This window comes from Leptodactylus fuscus, chromosome 8, assembly GCF_031893055.1.
Source record: "Leptodactylus fuscus isolate aLepFus1 chromosome 8, aLepFus1.hap2, whole genome shotgun sequence".
Taxonomy (NCBI): Eukaryota; Metazoa; Chordata; class Amphibia; order Anura; family Leptodactylidae; genus Leptodactylus; species Leptodactylus fuscus.
Window position 1 is genome coordinate 15,272,819 of NC_134272.1, and position 13,589 is coordinate 15,286,407.

The 13,589-nt window shown below is 43.5% G+C and overlaps 1 protein-coding gene across 2 annotated transcripts in view; it reads right to left on the reverse strand.

The window, feature by feature from the left end:
* Positions 1-13,589, reverse strand: part of RAI1 (retinoic acid induced 1) — a 98,339-nt gene that overhangs the window by 48,629 nt on the left and 36,121 nt on the right. The window contains exon 2 of one of the 2 annotated variants that reach the window (XM_075285222.1): positions 10,689-10,883. The exons of the other annotated variant lie outside the window; for it this stretch is intronic. The gene's annotated coding sequence lies outside the window, so the exon portion shown is untranslated. The remainder of the gene's footprint in view (positions 1-10,688; positions 10,884-13,589) is intronic. 2 annotated transcript variants of the gene reach the window in all.

The window sequence follows — 13,589 nt, forward strand, 5'->3', positions numbered from 1 at the left end:
CTACTCCAACGTTCCCAAGTTGTACAACCACACTTCGTTAAGTAACAGTTCGATTGTAACATGCTCCATAACAAAAAGTGACGCTGACATCTCCAACTCCTACTACAACCTAAGTATAGGATCGCCTTCTAGAGTCAACATTAATATTGTCAGTTGTTCTTACCGTGTACAGTCACCTCCATAACCAACCATTACACTACAGTTAGCCAACAGTTACACTGTCCGATGTTCTCCTATTGTACTGTTATCAAGTACAACCATCAATGCTCCCAAATTGTACAACCACCCTTATGTACTAATTCTTCCATTGTAAACATGATCCATAACTAAAAGTGACAATGTATTCTTCAACTACAACCGAATTGTATTACCAACGTCCAAGCCAACAACCACACTGTCAGATATTCTTTCACTGTACAATTTTCCTCCACAACCAAAACTGTTCCCAAATTGTACAACCACCCTTATGCGCTAACAGTTCCATTGTAACATGATCCATAACTAAAAGTGACAGTCATCTTCAACTACAACCTAATTGTATGATCACCCTTCATGACCAACAACCACATTGACAGATATTCTTTCACTGTACAATTTTCCTCCACAACCAACACTGTTCCCAAATTGTACAACCAACCTTATACACTAACAGTTCCATTGTAACACAATCCATAATTAAAGGTGACACTGATTACTTTGACTACCACCTACATGTTTTTTTTTCACCTCTTAAACAGCATTCTATCAGCTCCCCTAATTTACAACCATCTCTTATTACTATTACATTACAGCTCCCAAATTGTACAACCGACCCTTGTAACCAACCTACTACAGCCTAGTTGTATGAACAATTTAGAGTTGTCTCCAACACACATGCACACTTGGACTGATGGAGTGTGCATGTTTTCTACATATGAATAAGAGAGTACTCTATGGGACACCCTATACACACATAACATGGTGTTTCATATCAATAAGCAGAAATATAAAATATCGCTGATGCTCAGGATCAAAAATTTTGTCTTGTCCATACACTCTAGACAGCCCTCCCCCCATACACCTACACACTTGGATTGATGGAGCGTACATGTGTTCTACATAGGGCTAGGGAATAAGCCGCTAGTTGACTTCTCATGGTGGAAGCTTATTTCCTTCAAGAACAATAAAGACCCAACAGCCCGATGTGTCGTCCTCTATGGGTCACCCTATACACATTAGGTGGTTGACCGGCCTTGCTCAAATCGGTGGGCTTAGCACACATTAATCTAATGTGTTTGGCGAGTCCAATTTTTTTTTAAACATCAGTAAATTGAGATCGATAATTTTGCTGCCGCTCAAAATTGGGGTCTCGTCTGGGACCATAAAAACATTGTATAATGGCAATATGATGAAAAAGCTGATTTTAAAAATGTTTTGTCATTGTGCTAGTGGTGTGCTAGCATACTGACCCAATATTTTCTATGGCCCCATACACACGCCCATATTATGGGTCCTATACCTGTCCAATTTGTGGTGAGGGCATGCGTCCATGGACGTTTTCCCATAGATGTGCACGGTTGTATATATATATATATATATATATATATATATATATATCGTCTGTTATTCACATAATGAAAAGACTGCTGTAATTCTTCGCTCTAATGACATCGCACCATGGAATCAAACGTGTAAAGTTTGCCCGAGCACCTTCCCGGCGAGATATCTATCAGAGACGTGACAGTGCAGCTAAGCAAGGCGATGCTTTGAACTTGTTTCTCCTTCCTCTGGGTGGAATAATGAGTCCTGACCCAAGCGTCCTCTGGTTCCCTCCCCCGTCCACCTGCCCTCACCAGCCTGATCAATAGAGGATTCAGACACAATCCTTTTAAGAACCTGGTACCCGCCTAATCCGTCATCTAATGATTTCTATATTCTCCCTCTCCCCGCTCTTGGCCTGTTATCCACTCATCACAATGCAGAATGGGAAAGAAAGGCTGTCGGTGGTACTACACATCCCAGCAGAATGTGTAAGCAGAATGTCTTTCACCAGCTGCACTAGAACTACAAGAACCAAAAAAAGGTTACCCCGTTGCACGGTTCAGAGAACGGTTCATGTTCACATTTGTGTTGCTATTTTTGTCATTGTACTATGAACCCAGCACATCATCAGTGTCCGTCTCACCCTACTGATGGCGTCCGTTGGGTTGCCATCATGGTGTCCATCAAAATAAGGGTGCATTCACATGGCGTGACCTGGCACGTATACGCCGTGTGAGATTTTGAGCGCCGTATACGCTCCCACTGATTTCAATGGGAGTTAGTCTTGTATACGCTGCGTTATTTTGCAGCCATGATTTTGCAAAATCTCACACGGCGTATACGTGCCAGGTCACACGGCACGTTACTCCGTGTGAATGCACCCTAACAAAGCAAAGGGTCTGCATTCTTACCAAAACAATTGCGAAACAGCGCCACACCTCTCCCCAGGATGTGTCTGGTATTGCAGTTCAGTTCACATTGCAGTTCTAATCACATACAACCCATGGACAGGGTGGTGCTGTTTTTGGATGAATGTTTATCTGGACACCCCATTAATCTATGGCTCTGGATACATGGGGGGCGATTTATCAATGCCAGTCTTCATATCCTCTGCACTGACAGAGCTTGTACCTCATTTATAGAAAGCACAGACCCCTTGTATATCAGGTGCACCCTCGGCTGAGTTGTGCGCCTGCACTGAAATTTCAGGACTCATTTACACCCCTTTCCAGGAAGATGGTGCAAAAGTGAAAGAGTCACAATTTTTTGAGTAAAACCCCAAAATGGTTGTACAAGGCATGAAAAGTCTCCCCCATGAAGTCAATGGGCCAGATTTATTATCATGTAGATGTAGACAAATCCCTCTGTCTGTTGCCCATAACAACCAATCACAGCGCAGCTTTCACTCGTCAAAAGCAGAATACTAAATGAAAGCTTTGCTGTGATTGGTTGCTATGGGCAACAAAGGCTCCTCAGGCTTTACTGTCTGCGTTAGGCCCAACTTCTTCAAACTTGAAGGAGAACAACAAGTACCAGCACGTCATGTGGCTTTCTAACTCCAGAAGAAGCTGATCAACAGTCCAGCGCTGACCTAAGGCCCATGTGATGATAAAACCCTCCAGGCCTTCTTTATCCTTCTCATGATGTAATATTACGTTCCTGTGCGATGACAGCAGCCGCATGAATAATACACAGCCATTATCCGGCCTGGTTGTCAGGGCCCAGATGCCGTTTTGGGTCATTCTAACCTTGAGAACATCACAGTAATGGATGAAACCTTGAACTTAGAGACGTTGCGGCCTCACACCGAGACAGACTGCACCACTGAGTCACCGCGAATACAAAGAATACCAGCACAGACTAGATCCACACTTACATGGATACACATTCTATTCTTTATATCCGTTTTTGGGAAAGCTGGATCACGGCCAATATGACAACCTTTATAGATTTCCTTGAGTCCTAAGTGACAACCAATATGGCCGCCACTGCAGCCTCTCACGTCTATCCAGCTTTCTGAGAACTAATATGTTCACCATTACAGTTCATTCAGCTTTTCTAGACTCCTGAGTGAAAACCAATATGCCCACCACTACAGCTTATCTACAGTTCACTCAGCTTTCCTTGAGTCTTGAGTGACAACCAATATGGCCACTGTTGCAGCTTTTCTAGTCAACCCAGTTTTCTTAGAATCCAAAATGACAACTATACGGCCACCATTACAGCTTTAATAGAGTCCATCCAGCTTTCCTAGAGTCCTGAGGGGCAACCAATATGGCCACTGTTGCAGCTTTTCATGTCTATCCAGCTTTCCGAAACTCCTAAATGACAACCGCCATTAAAGCCCTTCTATTAGGGTTCACCCAGCTTTTCTAGAACTCCAAGTGACAAACAGTACGGTCACTATTATGGCTAGAATCGAGTCCACGCAGTTTTCTACCCAGTTTTTCTAGAGCTCAGCGTGACAACTAATATGGCTACCATTAACGCTTTCCTATAGCCCAAAGTGACAAACAGTATGACCGCTAATAAGGCTTTCATAGAGTCCATGAAGTTTTCTAAGAGCCCTAAGTAACAGCCATTGCTGCTTTCCTGGAGTCCTGAGAGACAACTAATATGGCCACCATGAAAGATTTTCTAGAGTTCACCCAACTTTTCTTGAGTCCCAAGTTCCAATAAGAGCACTAACACAGCTTTTTACAGAGTCCACCCAACTTTCCTAAAATCTCCAGTGGCCACCACTACGACCTGTACAAAGAGATATGTAGCTGCCTCGTTAGGCAGATTTCATGTCAACAGGTTACATCTTTACCGGGGAAAGTTGGGTGAAAGATTATATACCCACAATTTCATCTTTGATATTGGATGTCTAGATTCCTGAGTAACAACTAATATGACTAGTATCACAGCTTTCCTACACTCTACCCAGCTTTCTTAGTGTGCCAAATGATATCCAATATGATGGTATTGAAGCTTTCCTGGCGTCCACCCAGCTTTCTTATGAGTCCTGAGAGGCAAATTGGCCTGCTATAAGAGCAGGAGAAGTACTGTTGTCTAAGTAGTAGTAGTAGTTCCTGGGAAAGCTAGGTGACAACCAATATGGCCATCATTCCTGCTTCTGTATTGGATGTCACCCAACTTTCCAAGGGTCTGAGTGGCATATCTGTCTAAGTGGGCAGTTATTTAAGATAAGGATATATATTTCTACATAACCAGATAGAAATTTAGGAAAGCCAGGTGGCAAAACCTGAAAGATCTAAACTGGCAAGTATATGAACCCAGCTTTCCTAGAATCCTAAATGGTAAAACTGAATTTTGAATTCAGTGATATATGTCTTGTGTTTCCCGTCGTACCAGTCGGTAGCAACACAACTGGCCTATCCCCAATGACAACATCCCCGCTCCCCCTCGTGGCCCATAGAGGGCCTCTTGTTGTTGTAAATTCACTCACATTATGGAGCGCCATGTTTGCCAAGAGCGGCGGTCCTGACAGATCATGTATTAGGAGCAGATAAAATATGATGATGGCATGGGCAGTACCATTATATAAATGCCAGAACATAAAGGTCACCATTGTATAATTGCCTGATTTATTACGCCACCATCTATTATTGATGGAATTCAAGCTCTTACAGCATTTCCTCCCAAAATCAAACAAATGACCTGGAAATATCGACTTATGTAGATCTGCATAACTGCTACTAATGGCAGCCATCACAACGCTACTGCTCTGTCTGTGGCGTAGGTGTCAGTCCTCACCGAAGTTCTAGAATTCTATTCACAAACCTTATTAAGCGCGATAGTTCTTTCTCAATGGCTAAGAATATAAAACGTGAATAAAAATGGTCAGGTGAAAATATTTTTGCAACATGACATTTACAGACTCGATGTGGCATACACAAACGTGCGGAAACGTAGAACTTGTGTTATGGCGAGCCGGACGGCGAATCTTCCTGCAGTTTTGCACATGGCAGGGAAGGATCAATAGCAATGTTCATCCTGATGTAAGAGTAGACTGTCAGTGACATACAGGAGGAGGGGGTTAGTAGCGCTGTCCATCCTGAGCACCCTGGTTCATAGACTTTCAGTACATTTACACTGGTAGAGGGGATCAGTATCATTGTCCATCCTGAGCACCCTGGTTCATGAATAGACTGTCAGTACACTTACACTGGTAGAGGGGATCATTATCACTGTCCAATCCTGAGCTTCCTGGTTCATGAATCGACTGTCAGTGTCACGTAAACAGGTAGTGGATATCAGTAACACTGCTCATCCTGTGCTACCTGGTTCACAGGCAAGCTGCAAATAACAGCAATAGCATTGTTCATCCTGAACATCCTGGTTCATGCAATGATACACGGCCAGATGGCATTGCATGCCCTTTGTCATGGCCCTATGACCCTTGTCATCATAATGATGCTTCTTTGTTCTCCAAAATTCCATGATTTCAGGCGAAACCACCCTTGTGGTTATTGGTGCCAATCAGTGCCCCGTCTGTAGTACCCAACTGTAGTCACCCACAATCCAACAAGTCCCGCATGAATCATTCCGATGGGGTCTCCCTTTAGGTGATGCCTAATCTATTTATACTCGCTTTATAGCGGGTACACGGACATCACCTTCTCCCCCATACCCGCAATAATCGTTGAAACCCCCGACCAATCACTACTAATTGGATACCAGCCCCCAATCTGCCCCCTTATAGAGAATGTCAGTGCCCCAGTTAGGCAGCCTATTGCTGGCGCTTTCCTGCCCGCTCCCCTGAGCTAGCTCTCTTTATTATAATGATCCATCAGCGGCTGCCCGGGCAGTGCCACACAGTCTCTCTCTGCTTTTATCCAAAGCAAGGACACAATTCAAGACCCCTACTGCCCGCTCCTCCCGCCCCCTCTAAACTTGCAGGATTGACCTTCTCCAGACAACAAGGCCTTTTTTTTTTTTTTTTTGCTGCAGATCTGCGGCTCTGTGCAGGGCTGGGGATTAATGGAGCCACGTTCTGCAGAGCTGAGTATTCTGCCTTTATGACCGGAACAGCAGTAAGAAGCATCCGCCGGTGTTATAATGTCAGGGCAAGCAGCCAGGAGGGCCGGCCCATCCACCAGACGCCTCGTAATCTGCCGTCCTGGGGTCTTTTACTCCTGGCAAAGACCAAAATTTGAATGTTATCTGACATGAAACCAAAATATTGGAATTTTTTGAAATTTTTTGAAAAGGCAAAAATCTGAATTCTATTTTTGGAATTTTTTTTTATTTTTGAATTTTCAATTCTAGATTATTTTTTTTTTAAATTTCATATTCACCGGTGCCAGGGGAGAACAGGTTATCAGCCGTACCCCTTTTTCTGCTATGTTTAGCCCCCTGCCCATTTGGCTGGAGCAGGGAGAAGTCTCCTTCCTTCTCGCTCCAGGTTTAACTTTCCGTCTCGCCTTCTTCTTCTTGCAGAGGTGACGCAGGAGCCGCTCAATCAAGATCTAATAATTTTTAATTAATGTGCGGATCATTTCGCTGATGTCCTTGGCCACCAGAGGTAATCACGGCCAGGAAAAAAAGATTCCGCTGGCAGCAGTCTGCAAAGTGTCTTCCCGTCCGCCTGGCGTGAGACCGTCATCAGGTCTTGCCCTTAAAGAGCATTTCCCTCCAAATTTTTTTTTTCATTTTTTACCGGTAAAAGCCCTTGAGTCGCCCTCAGAAAACATCCATTCCTTTGTCATATCTGCTTCTCGGAAAGCTGGGTGCCTACTTGGCTCCTGTGGTCCAAAATGGCCCATGTGCTTAGCAACTCTGTGATATACCCCTAGGCTTCAAGAAAAGCTGAGTGACAAGCTTTGGAAGCCATACTGGTTGTCACCCATCTTTTCCTGAAGCGGAGGGCCACAGCTCACATCTATTTCATCCCGATCACATCCACATCATAGTCATTGGTCAAAAATATCCTTTACAAAGGGGCGGGGATTATAGTGACCATTACATAACATCATGGAGGAGAATGCAAACAACATGGGAGGAGGAGGAGGGAGGAGGGATGAATAGTACCCATGCCCAAATTTTATATTTTTTTGGAACAATATGGAGTTCCCCTTTAAGACATCAACATTTTATCGAATGGTCATGTGATCATGAAGCTATGGAAGGGGAACTGGGCCGGTGGGTGAATTTGGCTTTGCCTCACCAGCTGCTCTTTACCACTGGGCAGACTAAAGGGCAAATATATTAACCCCGAAGAGTCAGTGACTGATACTATGCAGAAAGAGATTTAGGTTTTCGTACACATACTTTGTTGCTATGGATGATGTTAACCCTTTACAATATTTAGTGGCCCCTCCATGAATCGTGTGCCTCAGCTTACTAGAGGGGCACCAAGAAATAGGCCTCTAGGGCAAGAATAAGGCAGACAAATGCTTAAATTACAAATCCCTGAGCCTCAAATCCCCTGCATCAACATAGAGGTAATAGATAACATTCTGCCTAGCCGCAACCACCTCTAGAGGGAGCTCATGGCATACTGAGTTTAATGTAGTCAGTATGCTCCTCAGCTCCCTCTAGTGGTGGCTGTAGGGAGAGAGAAATTTACAGCTATATCTATGCAGAAGATATCTGCGGCTATATCCATGTGAATATTTTGACGGGAAGTAGAATTTTATAGATTGTAAGGAATTTAAGTTCCCCTGTGACCTTCTATAGTATATGATACGATATAATGTGATAGAACACACACACATATATATATATATATATATATATATATATATATATGCATATATTATGATATAGTATCATTTAATGTGATATGATCTGATCTGATATATATAATGTGATATATGAAATAATATAATTTTTAATATATGATATGTGATATAATATAGTATACTATAATATGATACACTATATGAAATAATATATGATATCTGATATAATGTGATATGACATATTATTTATGATATGTGATATGACATAATATATGATATAATATGCCACGATATAACATATGACATATGATACAGTACAGATATAATCTATGATATAACGTAATTGATATCATATAAGACACTACAGTATACTGTATATAGTAGTTTTGAGTTGTTGTCACCCAGGTTTGTACCGTGTACGTCTATTAGTGGCCCCTTTGTCTAGCTCGATCATCACATTCGTGAATCAGGAGGATCAGGATGAACAGTGACAAGAAAGTGACTGTAAACAGATGAATAGATTATTGTCCATCATGCTGTATTTGTAGCTCCAATCTATGGGATTTGTACTTGATATAGAGTATACATGGGGTCCCATCATGAACCAGGAGAGCTGCCCGTTATCAGGTACCCCCAATAGGAGAGCATGCCAGTGTGAACTGATGCCAAGCACGGGTGACGTCTGAAAGAAAAATGATCTGTAACTCCAATCTATAGGGGATCCAGGACTAGCCCTTTAAATAGGGTATACATGGGGTCCCATTATGATCCAGGAGAGATGCAGTTATCAGGTACACGCCATAGTAGAGGATGCCAGTGTGAACTAGTGCCAAGCGGGGATGAGGTCTGATTGAAAAGTGGCCTGCAATATTAAGAGAGGCATAAAAATGCCCCCGGCCAGTCACATATGGCCCATGTGCCATCATCTGGACAGCTCGGCGTCGGTCCACTCGGAATGAGCCGCTGGTTGGCACCGCGATCAGTTGCTAGGATACAAGACTTTGAAGAGGATTGCTGATATTGGACAATCTATAGAAACTTTGGAGTCCTTCATGTGTCAGCAGTGGGAAGATGAGGCACTAATCTCCCCGGGATCAAGGGCTGCGTACAGCTACGGATGTCTGCTCTGTAAATGTAGTGTAGCTACCGGGAAAGAAGGGGGGGGGGGGTATTATGATTAACCCCTTCCGTGTAGAGGTCTCGCTGCAGCATACACAACCCGTTTCATATCTTGCAGAGGGGGGAGGGGGGATATGAAGCTTCAAGATAATCTCAAGGCATCAGATGTGGAAGTGAAGAGGAAAACAAGATACAAGCGCAGCCGCATCTCAGGTCAACAACATGACATCGTGTTATGAAGAACTGGAGGCGACGCGTTTCGGGGCATCAGAATGCGTCGGTCAGGTCTGAAAGTCTAGGATCCTGCGTCCTGCAGGTAATACCAATCACTGGTGTCGGTAATAAGAGTCCATTAAGGTGAAAAATGGGGACTGCAAAAAGTTCTATATGCTACGGCCAAAAAAAGAAGGTCTTGTGACCGCGCCGAAGAGCACAGTGAGAATGATGTCATGCTCCAGTGACACGTTAAGTGGCTCCTATATCATCACCCTGGGAGGACTGTCTAAGAGACCCAGGCGGGGGCAATCTATTTTAATGTTGTCACTCAAGTCGTAAAAGCAATAAACCCCCCCCCCCATACATCAAACGCCTATGACCGGCCACGTAAGAGTTAATGTAAGAGCATCGATGATGGATGGATCATCTAATGGCTTGCAACGTTTTAACTCTTCCTTTCCAGCGTCCGAACTTGCAAGGGACAAGGTTGTGGGTAGAGACGTTCTCTCTCTGTGACGTACATTCATCCCCGGGACCACTGCAGTGAATCCCAAATCTAGAATTGGGAACTGGGTGACTGAGCCCCCCCCCCTCCCGTCACCCCAACGCACATTTGTATGTCAAAGTAGATTCCTCGCCAACAGAAATGGAGACCAATTCAGCACTGGTGTCGAATTGTACCCAGTGACCCTAATTGTAGAATGGTTAATGCCAATTGCCCCTTGTTGACAACAAGCCCTAACCCAAAAGCTTACAATCCAATTCATACACCAATCCATATCGTATCAATCAATCGATGTCACGTAGGATCAAGAACGTGCAAGGATCGCTACGACATGCCACCAAATTCATCGACAAGCTCATGGTTTACAAACAAGGACAACTTCCAGGTGTCACCTACAGAACCAGTCCATGAGCAGGTCATGAATAGGACCTCTATGTCCATGGTCATCCTTGGTGTCACCTTATACTTCAGGTGATGAGGACCATCCCAATCGTTGACCACTAAACCATCCTCTGCATTGTTCGGAAAGTCAACTATGAAGAACACCGACCCCTCCACATCCCCCTCCACCAACGATAGCATTGTAATCCCCCCCAAACGCATAGAAATACACATCAGGGAAGATTACGGAAAGGTACCTGAGATGTCTCCTCAGCTTGCACTCTCTCCTCCACTATAGCACAGTGACCAGGTTATGTCCTTAGACGGGAAAAATGGCACAATTCATATTTTTCATCTTCCTCAGCAGCGACCCTTCAATGCTTCTCAGCGGTGATTATTCACAAACCACTGGGGATAAGAGGTAATTAGGAACGGCCGCTGTAGCATCCAGCCTGAAAATGTAGAGGCAGAAGTAGGAGGGGTGTGAGAGTAGACAGCATAGTGGGGAGGAGAGCGCGAGGTTGGGGCGAGGGGGGGTCATTGACAGTGTCTATTGAGACATCAGGTCGGGGGCTTGGATGTGCAGAGATGCTGCTGGCACGGCAGCCTTTGTTTGGGGAGTAGGTGGCGTGCCCCCCTCCCTCTCCCCTCTCGTGTGCTGTGTTTGTGTGGATGAGTGTGTGGCTGCCTGTTTGTGCCAGGAATAGAAAGCAAGGAACTGAAATGCCAACGAGAAGGGTCAGGGAGAGACGGAGAGCTATGCTCTTTGCTTGCTATCCTCAGGAGGCAGAAGGAGATTGAGGGGAGGGGGGGGGGGCGAGCCAGCTCTCGTGCTCTCATCCAGATTCTATTCCCCGGCTCCATCAATAAAACATCCGAAATTCTATCAGTCATTAACTCTTCCAAGGTCACCCATAGAAAGGTGCGGAGATGACCATGGGCAGAGCGGCCAAGCTAAACAATACCCCAAGGAACACGGCGACCTATACTAGACCTCGACATTTTTTGTAAATTCAATTTTTTTTTTACAAAAATTTTCATTGCCCCCAAATTTTCTTTAGAAAATACTATATATATATATATATATATATATATATATATATATATATATATTTATTTATTTTTTAAACTGGTTTCAGATATGGAGAACAAACCCAAATATCTACAAATTGATCCAAAAAATTTTAAAAAATATATAAATTTCTTTTCTTTTTTTTTTAAAATTTCCACCACCCCACAATATTTTTAGTTACCCAATTTTTTTTTATTTATTTTTTAAACTGAAGACATATAGGGACCACAAACCCAACAATTTACTGCTTATTCAGATTTTTTAATTTTTTGCAAAAATTTCCATCACCCCACAATTTCTCATACACCTATTTTTTTAACCGGACATCTACAAGGACCACAAACCCAACAATTTACTCCTCAATCAAATTTTCTTTTTTTATTTCAAAAATTTCCATCACCCAATTTTTTTAAATATTCCTTGTCCTAAATTTTTCGAAAGCACAACTTAAAAACCCCCCAAAAACTAGTTACATGTATATACCTAGATACATGACAATATAGGTACTGCAGATTCGGTCATTCAGACACCTGGGAAAGTTGGGTGCCCACGTTTAGGCTAAAGCCCGACATTGCGGAAACGCAGCTGATTTTGTCGCGGTTTTTTGAGCCAAAGCCAAGAGTGACTACAAATGGAATCAGAAACATATAGGAAGCTTCTTATACTTCTACCTTCTGCTCAATCCATTCCTGGCTTTGGCTCAAAAAACCGCGACAAAATCTGCAACAAAAAAGCCGCGTTTCCGCAATGTGGGGCCCCAGCCCTAAGGGGTTATATTGGATGTCACCCAGCTTTCTAAGGACCAGACATTTTTTGCTGCTGTGTCTGTGTACCAAGAGGATGCCATAGATGTCCTAGATCCTGGCCTAGGATCCCTGCCAATAATAAAACTCCCCTTCATCAGTGTGATGTCCCTTTAAGAAAGGCTGAGATCCCCTTAAAGGGGTCCCCTCTTAAGGGCTAAGAATCCCCTGGTGTATAGGCTCATTAAAGTGACGGCGGCAGACCCCGATACACGTCCTCTGCTCTGTCGCCAGGTGCGACTTTCTCTGATTAGAGGAGACACCAAAGCGACTCCAGATCAGAGGATCCTTTGTGAACGCCCCGAGCACTTTCCCATTACAGATATACACTGAACGCTGTGATTAAAAATAAATTCAACCCAATCTGAGAATTACTGCGGCTCCGCGGCCCCTCTGCTAACCCTACGCCGCCAGATTCAGAATATATACACGCCTTTTGTACCCCGTATACCTTCCAGGCCCCAGATCCAATCCTATACAAAAATGCCAGCAAAATCCCCATCTGACAACTTTGTGCTTCAGCTCGTACTGCTTTTTGTTGCTTTAGTTGTCAATCTTACTATTTTTTGTTGGGGCCCTTAGATACGGCACATATGGTCTGTGCATAAAGTTGTATAAAATGCATATAGGGGGCCCGTGTCATACCGAGGCAGTGGAGTAGTCTGGAGTCAATTGTTGTCAGAGCACCTGGATATGGCTAATATGGTCTTTGCACATATACACAGCAGCGCTATGCCGTATCCAAGGCTGCCTGTCTAATGTGAATGCTCTTGTATACTCCAAGTCACCCTGAACATATATATGTATAAGTACTAAGCGTAATGTTGTGTCAGAAGCCAAGACATATATTCCCAGTGCCCTTGGATATGGCACATATTCTGTGTGCATAAAGATATGTATATATAATGCCTATACGTAATATCAAAGGCAGTTGTCTAACCAGGGATCATTTAATGGAAGTCAACCTAGGTAAATGTTCTATATACACCTATATACAGTAGCTCTATGACGTATCCAAGGCTGTCTGTTCAGCGTGAGTGCTGTTGGATACTCCAAGCTATCCTGAGCATGAAGTATGAAGCGTAATACTGTGTCAGAACCTACGCAGTGGCTAATATGGAGCCATTCATTCCAAGGGCCCTTGAATATGGCATATACAGTCCTATGAAAAAGTTTGGGCACCCCTATTAATCTTAATCATTTTTTGTTCTAAATATTTTGGTGTTTATAACAGCCATTTCAGTTTGATATATCTAATAACTGATGGACACAGTAATATTTCA